Here is a 9,466-nt window from a genome sequence, read left to right on the forward strand (position 1 = left end):
TCCAGCGTTGTCATGAGCCGTGTGCAGGTCACAGCCACACCTCAGATCTGATGTTGCTGTGACTGTGGAGGAGGCCAGCAGCTGCAGCTCTGATTGGACCCGTAGCCTGGGAACCTCCGTAACACAAAAACAACAACAAAAAAACCCAGCAACATGGATGGAACTAGAGACTCTCATACTAAGTGAAGTCAGAAAGACAAATACCATATGCTATTACTTGTATCTGGAATCTAATATACAGCACAAAGGAACCTTTCCGCAGAAAAGAAAGTCATGGACCTGGAGAAGAGACTTGTTGGTGCCAAGGGGGCAGGGGAGGGAGTGGGATGGACTGGGAATCTGGGGTTAACAGATGCAAACTATTGCATTTGGAATGGCGAAGCAATGAGATCCTGCTGTGTAGCACTGGCAATTGTATGCAGTCACTTGTGATGGAGCCTGACAATGTGAGAAAAAGAATGTATATGTGTGACTGGGTCACGCTGCTGTACAGTAGAAAACTGGCAGAACACTGTAAACCAGCCCTAACGGAAAGAAATAAAAATCATTATTTAAAAAACAGAAACAGGAACAGACTCACAGATCTCAATATTAAATTCATGGGTACAAAGGGGATGCGTGGGGGCAGGGATAACGTAGGAGTCTGGGATTAACATAAACATGCTACTCTATATAAAATAGATAACAAGGACCTACTGTATAGCGAAAAGAATGCTACTCAATATTCTGGAATAATGTATGTGGGAAAAGAATCTAAAAAGAATGCATATATATACAGATATGTAAACTGAATCACTGTACTCTACCCCTGAAACTAAAACAGCGCTGTAATAAATCACCTCTTCCAATAAATTTAAAAAGATAAAAATCAAAAATCTAGACGTTCCCAGAGTTCCTGTCGTGGCTCAGTGGTTAACGAATCCAACCAGGAACCATGAGGTTGCAAGTTCGATCCTGGGCCTCGCTCAGTAGATTAAGGATCCAGCGCTGCTGTGAGCTGTGGTGTAGGTCACAGACGCGGCTCGGATCCCGAGGTACTGTGGCTGTGGTGTAGGCCGGCAGCTGTAGCTCCATTTAGACCCCCAGCCTGGGAACCTCCATATGCCACAGGAGTGGCCCTAGAAAAGACAAAAAGACAAAAAAAAAAAAAAAATTTAGGAGTTCCTGTCATCGTGCAGTGGAAATGAATCCGACTAGGAACCATGAGGATGTGGGTTCCATCCCTGGCCTCGCTCAGTGGGTTAAGGATCCAGCATTACCATGAGCTGTGGTGTAGGTCGCAGACACAGTTTGGATCCAGGGTTGCTGTGGCTGTGGTGTAGGCCAGCAGCTGTAGCTCTGATTAGACCCCTAGCCTGGGAAGCTCCATATGTCCCGGGTGTGACCCTAAAAAAAAGGCAAAATTTAAAAATTAAAAAAAATTCCAGAAGTTCTAGCCAGGGTGACACAAGTCGGGAGTCAGAGAAAAGAGGTAGAATTATCCTAGAGAGGCATGGAAATCAGTGTTCAGCTAAACTGCTTCTATTCCTAAAAAAGGCCACTTCCAGCCCAGCAGAAAGTTCAGCCACACAGCTGGATACTAACTACACACAAATCCACCACCTCTCTTGGACCTGCAGTAGGGACTTAGCAATCAGATTCCAAACACAGTCCTGGCATAAAAGCAGCCAGCTCTCCACTCCCTGGCAGTGAGCTCCATATGAAAAGGGCAGGGACCTGTCTGAGGAAACCCCCCACTTTCCTAAGAGCCAAAAACAAGAGATGGACACAGTCCATCCTCCAGGGTGGGGAGGCTCCCAGTCACAAAGTCTTGGAACTTTTAGGTTCAGTTGTTGGCTTAATGTGATTTGAAGCACAGTGCTTATGAAAAAAACAAATGAAAAAAAAGTTGATTAAAAAAAATCCCACACATCAAGATCGGTGCATTTCACTGTGCATCAAGTTTATATCCAAAGAAAACCTCTGTAAACAACATAGCTGGCAGGTTAAGGGCCGTGCTTGCCGAAATACACAAGGAGACACCTGCTGATGTATGCAATTTACCAGAAAAGGCATCAAGGGCCAGGATGGACTGACGGATGGAGAGAGGGATGGACAGATGGATAGACAAGTGAAAAGGAAAGAGCGTCATATGGTTACGGTAGAGTCTAGGTGGGTAGTCTTTGTGTATCAGCTGTCAAATCTTTTCAACCTTGTTGAATTTTGGAGAATTTTATAATAAAAATGCAGAAAACACAGAGCAAAGAACAATGAAAACCAAAACAAATATGAAGTATCATTCCAACTTCAAAAATAGGAGCTGAGGAGTTCCTGCTGTGCCACATCAGTACTGGTGGCATCTTTGGAGTGCCAGGACGCAGATTCCATGCCTGCCCTTAACAGTGGGTTAAAGATCTGGCATGGCCACAGCTGTGGGGTAGATTGCAACTATGGCTCAGATATGATCCCTGGGCCTGGGAACTCCATATGCCCTGGGGCACCCAGAAAAGAAAAAATAAATAAAAAACGAGGGAGTTCCCCTCGTAGCTCAGCGGAAATGAACCCAACCAGTATCCATGAGGATGCAGGTTTGATCCTTGACTTCGCTCAGTGGGTTAAGGATCCTGCATTGCCAGGAGCTATGGTGTAGGTCGCAGACATGGCTCGGATCTGGCATTGCTATGGTTGTGGTGTAGGCCAGCAGCTTCAGCTCCCATTTGACCCCTAGCCTGGGAACTTGCATATGCCATGAGGGCCGCCTATTTAAAAAAATAAATAAATAACACGAGCTGAAAAAATTGGGGGAGGAAATGGGCTAAAATATTAACTGTGATGAAATTAAATGTGGCTTTTATTTACTTTTTCATTCTCCATGCACTGACCACGGTCTTGTTTCCAGGATCCACATACTACGTTTTCCATAATACAAGTAGCATCAGCTGCCCTCTGGCCTGGGGAGGAAGCATCTGGGCAGCAGCATCTCCCCACCTGTGCTCCCCTCTCCTCACCTTGGCCTTGAGCACCCGCTGGAGCCCTGGAGTCCTCTCAACACCTCTAGAGATGTGTCCCCTTGGATTCCCAGGGATGACCAAACCTCAGGCTGATTCATGTGTTGTGGTCCCAGGTGCAGCCCCATCTGCAACTTTGCCCATCACTGTGCTAACCCTTCCCCACTTCATTCAACCACACTCTAGCTTCCTAGTTTTTGTCCACTGTTTCTTTTTTCCAGTGATCTTTCTCCAAACGCTAAAAAGGGAAAATTTTCGAGTTTTTCAATGTAATAAAATTGTGTGGCAAAAATAAATAATCCAAAAACAAGGAATGATAAAATGACACCTGTGAAATCTGCAACACAGATGACGAAGGGCCAATTTACCTAATTTATGCAGAGCTCAAAATCTAAAGTTAAAAAAAAGCTAACAAACCCAACAGAAGAAAGATGAAGTGAGCAAAGGTACAAAGAGACAGAAATTACCAATAAACAGGGGAAAATGTGGAACCTCACTGGTAAGAAAAAACAGGCAAGCCAAAACAATAGTCCAATATGATTTCTTACCTGGCAAATTGCCAAACGTTCAATCGACAAGTTGAATGATACAAATTCATGCTCCAATGGAGATCAGGGATTGGAGAATGAGTGCCGTGCATTTGTAAAAGCATCAAGGATGCCGCTTTCTGAAGGACAATTTGACAATATCTAGTACATTTACAAATGCAAGGAGTCCTTGAGCAAGACTCTGCTTGGAATTTACATTGTGGAAATATTTTTATAATTTCACTAAGATGATAAATATGATGTCCATTGCAACATTTTTTAGCACAGCAAACAAAACAAAAACAAAAAAAGAACATGAAGCAAGCAAAGTCTCTGAAAAGTGGTCCGAGTACTAGGTACTTGTAAAAATAAAGAAGCTTGAAGAGAGATAAAGCAGGAATCAAGTAGCACGACCAAGTTCTAGGTTAGCACTCAAATAGCAGAAAAGTTGACCTAATGCTGAAACAATCTGACAGAACACTGTATATCAACTAGAATGGAAAAAATAAAAATAATTTTAAAAAAAATGCTGAAAGAATGACTGCACCCTGATCTTGAATCTTCTCCATCCAGGAATTCAGGCTCCTGAGCCAATGGTAACTGAGCTTACGGGGAACTTTTTTCCTACTTTGTATTTATTGGGGGTCCTTGCGGTTTTCTATCATGAGCATGGATTAATTTTTAATGCAGTTTTCTAGTATCAACATGTAAAGAACACACCTGGATTCTATAAATTACTCTCCATGCAGAAACATTCTTCTATTTGTCCACAGGAGGGCAGCATGAGCCCAGTCAATAGCAGGTACAGTTTCAAGGGATTGGGTCTGAAATTGAAGTTCGCTATACAGTGGGGGTTTTTTTGTTTGTTTGTTTTAGCGGTTTTTTGTTTGTTTGTTTGTTTTGCTTTTAGGGCCACACCCATAGCATATGGAGGTTCCCAGGTTAGAGGTCAAATTGGAGCTACATCTGCCAGTCTACAGCTCAGCCACAGCTATGCAAGATCCGAGCTGCGTCTGCAAACTACACCACAGCTCCTGGCAATGCCGGATCCTTAGCCCAGTGAGGTAGGCCAGGGATCGAACCTGCAACCTCATGGTTCCTAGTCGGATTCGTTTCTGCTGAGCCACGAAGGGAACTCTCCCATGTTCAGTGTTGATTTTGACATGCTGCTTGCACAAATTATGCATTCGATTGTTTATTTTTTGGATATATAATTATATATTCATTGGAAAAACTGATACAGAGGAGAAAAGACAAGTCCCTGATACCCAGGGGCAATCTGGCATTTATCTTCATATTGATCCGTGGGATGAAAACAGGAAGCTCCATGTTTTTAAACAAAGTGTGTGCCCTCGTACAGCTGTTTCCTAAGCGACCTTTCCCATCAAAAGTCTCTTGAGCATTTCTCTGTGTCCCTATGCTCGCTGATGGGGCGGATTTAAAAGGCAGCCGCCTGTGCCAGAGTGTGATTTTACCGCGCTCACCTGATTGAAATTCGTCATTTGGGTGGTTTTCACTGTCTTTAAAAGTATAAAAGATATAAACTATAGATAAAGATATAAACTACATCATATCACCCCGTTTACCACTACTCGAACTGGACAAATGTTAATTTTTGCCATTTTCACCTCGGATATTGTCAAGAAAGAAAAGTTTACACGTGGACTATGGGGCCCCAATATCCAATCCATGTCTATCCTTCCATCGCCAAAGTCACCTCAGGTCTGAAGCTTACGGTTAGGTTTCGTGTCCCTGATTTCAGGCATTAATTCCAAAAGTATGCTCCATAGACAACCTAGTATTGTTCTGAGCTTTTAAATTCTACACGTAAGTGTAATCCCAGGTGAACGTCTTAGAGTCATTTCACGTTATGATTGAGATTTATCATTGTTGATTTAGACCACGCTAAGTAAGGGCTCGAAGATACCATGGTTTAGAAATGGAATTTATTAACACATTTTATGGATGTACTGTCAAGCATTTGGGTGGTTTCTAATCATTGAGAATCGCTGCCCTTGTGCTGGGGCACTTTGTCTAGGGGCTGGACCTAGAGAAGGACTGAAGAGTTGGGGGATCCCCAGAGAGAAGTGGCCGATGGGAAAGGGTGATCCCCTTTGGCTCCACTGGCTCCTGCTGACTCGCCCTCCCGAATTACTGCTTAGAATCCAGCCACTGATGAAGGAGTCCATTCCTCATGGCCTCATTGGGGTAGGAGGCGTGGCGTTAAAAGCCACTTGATTCAATAACATCTATCTTCAAGGAACACGGAACTCTTTAAAGGGTAATGGAGTTTATCCTGGCGTTAGTGTGGTGGGGCCATTTCTGTGTGGGGCTTTGACAAATGACAGGTGCTCCCCCCCCCCCGGACCAGCAGACCACCCACTCCAGACCTTGGTGTCCCCTCTAGGGAGTCACTGCTCTAGAGGAATTCCCTGAAAATAAGGAACCAGACTCAAAAACTCATCATTCCCACTGACACGTAAGATTGTTCCTGAAGTACGTTATGCAAGGGAGTATTACTCAGCCAGAAAAAAGAACAAAATCATGCCATTTGCAGCAACATGTATGAACCTATAGATGATCCTACTAAGTGAAGTCAGAGAAAGACGAATACCATATGATATCACTTTTATGTGGACTCTAATAAAAAAAATGATACAAAAGAACTTATTCACAAAACAGAAACAGACTGGTAGATTTTGAAACCAAACTTAGGGTCACTAAAGGGGAAACCCTGGGGGGAGGGATAAATTGGGAGTTTGGGACTGGCAAATACACTCTGCTATATACACAACCAGTAAGTAACAAAAATCTACTGTACAGCACAGGGAACTCAATAATCCAAATGGGCCAATATGGGAAAGATTCTGAAAAGGAATGGATATATGCATATGGATAACTGACTCACTTTGTTGCACACCTGAAACTAACAACACAGTAAGTCAACTATATTCCACTGATTTTTAAAAACTGATACAAAAGAACTTATTTACAAAATAGAAACATATTCACAGATCTCACACACAAACTCATGGTTACCCAAGAGGAAAATTGGTGGGAGGGACAAATTAGGATGAATCAAACAGCCAAACCAAGTTCTAGGTTAGCACTCAAAGAGCAGGAAAGTTGACTTAGCACTGAAAGAATGCCTGCACCCTGATCTTCAATCTCCCCTGCCCAGGAACTCAGGCTCCTGAGCCAATGGGAAAGGGAGATTAGGGGTAACTTTTTTCTTTCTTGGTATTTTTGGGATCCTCTTAGTTTTCTGTAATGAGCATGGATTGATTTTTAATGCAGTTGTATAGTATCAACATGTCAAGAACACGCCTGGGTCTTAGCCATGACCCTGCAAGCAGATGCATTCTCCTACGTCTCCACAGGAGGGCAGCATAAGGACAGTCACTAGCAGGAACAATTTCAAATTATTTGGTCTCAAATTGAAATTGGCTGTTTAGTGGTTCATTTTGACATGCTGCTTGCACAAATTATTCATTAGATAATTTGTTTTTCAGAAAAAAATGACTATATATTCAGTGTAAAAACTAACAGGAAAAAAGGCAAGTCACCTATAATTAGGGGACAATCTGGCATTTATACATGAGACAGAAATAGGAAGCTACACATTTTTAAGCAAAGTGTGCGCCCCTCATACAATTGTTTCCTAATGTACCTTTCGCATCAAATGTCTCTTGAGCATTTCCCTGTTTCCCTAAGTTCTCTGACATGGTGGATATTAAAGGTAGCCTGGTGTCCCAGCCTATGAATTCTCTGTACTGTCTTACCTGATTTAAATTGGTCCTTTCGGTGCTTTAACTGTCTTTAAACTATAAAAGATTTCCCATGTTTAAAATACACATGGAAAAGTATTTCACCCAATTCATCATCACGCAAGCAGTGATGAATTTGATTCTCATCAATTTGATAGCTGTCATTTAACATGATGATGGAGATTTATCCCTATTGACTGAGATCCCGTTGATTGTAACTGCTCTAAGCTACTGTAATTTAGATATACGATTTTTAAACATATTTTATTGATTTAGTAACGCCTTTTATTAATATACTGATAACCATCCGAGTGGTTTCTAATCACTGAGAATCGCTGCTCTTGTGCTGGGGCAGTTGGTTTGTCCAGGGGCTGGACCTACAGAAGAACTGAGGAGTTGGGGATGCCAGGAGAGGAGCAGCCGATTGGAAAGGGTGATCCCCTCCGGCTCCACTGGCTGCTGCTGACTCTCACTCCTGAATTACCCATTTAGAATTCGCCTGTGGTGAAGGAGTCCATTTCCTCGTGTCCTTCCTGGGGTAGGAGGCTTGGCTTTCAGCATCTGAGATTAAGGATCTCTCCCAACTCAGTAGCAACACAGTTTTGTCTTTTGTGAATTTCCTATCCGAAGTCTTTGCATATTATAGGCTTGGGTTCTCTATATTTTATCTGCAGATATTTTATTCCAGGTTGGATTCGGACAGGGTCTCTAGAGGAAGCACGTGTAGAGCATAAACCGGGCAATTAAGGGGAGCTTCCTGGGAGTACTGGTTACCAAGGAAGGAGAGGTGGGGGGCAAGCTGGGCAGGCGGGTGCGGTGCCCAAGCCGGGCAGCAGAGGGCGGTGTTCAGCACCTCGGGCCTCAGGCAGCAAGGCCAGGGAAGGCGACCATTCTCCCTGGGTTTCTGGGCGTTTCTGCATGGATGGCGGGCCCACGGGCAGCCTGGGGAGCTGGAGGGAGGGGGCATTAGAGACAGAGAATGGGGCGCTCCGGAGCCCTCCAGGCCCCTCCACCTTGTGCTTCCTGTGTTCCCCTTGCAGGGTGACAGACCCAGGGAGTGTTGCTGCATCTTAGGACATAGGAGGGTGGCCAGCAGCAGCTCAATAAGAGCTGCCTCCTAAATGAGGGCTCCTCTGCTCTGCTGGGTCCCCCACATGTGCAAGTGAACAGTGCTCTGGTCATGTGGCCCTGGGGGAACCAGGCAGCTGCTCTCAAGTCCAGACACTGCCCTGGCTGCTGCTTTGGCTGGAATGCAGTCTGTGTCTCCAGGGCTTGGGTGCCTCAGCCAGGACGTGCCCACCATACCCGGGCAGGCGGACCCCCTAGCCTGCAGGAGGAGGCACACACTGAGCCTTTGCAGTTTGGGACGGGACAGGAGCGAGCAGAGCCCAGCTCAAGCCAGCTATCCTCCCAGGAGCTAAGCTCTGGTGCAGGCGGGAGCCAGGCCCTCAGCACAGCCCTGCCTTCTCCTCCTCCTGGGAGGCCTGCCTGGAACCAGGGGGTCAGGAGGGCCCACCTCCACCGTCCTGGTCCCGAGGGAATGGGGGATGATGGGACCCGACAGGGCCCAGGAAGGCCATAGGGCGCTGTGCATGGTTTGTGCTCTGTTCAGTTCTTCTCTCACCACGAGCCTTGTCTCTCCCTCCATAAGCTCAGTCTGTGTGATAGTGAGGTCTTGCTGTGTGTTCAGACTTGCTTCGAACATTCCTAACGAGGCAGAAGCTCAGACCTTCCGTCATGGGGAGTTGCTTCCCAGAGCAAGAGAAGGAGCTGGATTTCCCTTCCAGAAACACGCTGAGCCCTGCAGGGCTGGGTACCTGACCGACATCTGGGTTCCCTCGGGTACCAAGGAGGCTGAGGGAGGCTGGGGAGGCAAGCCCAAGCCTTCACCACAGGGGAGACCAAACGAAAGCAAACGCTCACAACTCAACAGGGGAAACTGCACCATCCAACCGGGAAGCAGGCAGGCGACACCAAGAGACATTTCACTCAAGAGGACAGACTGATGACAAACACATGGAATGACCGGCAACGTCACTGGCCGTGTGGGAAACACAAAGGAAAACCACAAGGACATGGCATCACACACCTGCTACAAAGGCCGAGATGAAAAACAAAACCGTGACAGCGCCAGGTGCTCAGGAGGATGCGGAGAAACCCGACCTTCCAACCGTGAGGAGGAGGA

Source organism: Sus scrofa, chromosome X (genome assembly GCF_000003025.6).
Source record: "Sus scrofa isolate TJ Tabasco breed Duroc chromosome X, Sscrofa11.1, whole genome shotgun sequence".
In the NCBI taxonomy this organism is placed as follows: Eukaryota; Metazoa; Chordata; class Mammalia; order Artiodactyla; family Suidae; genus Sus; species Sus scrofa.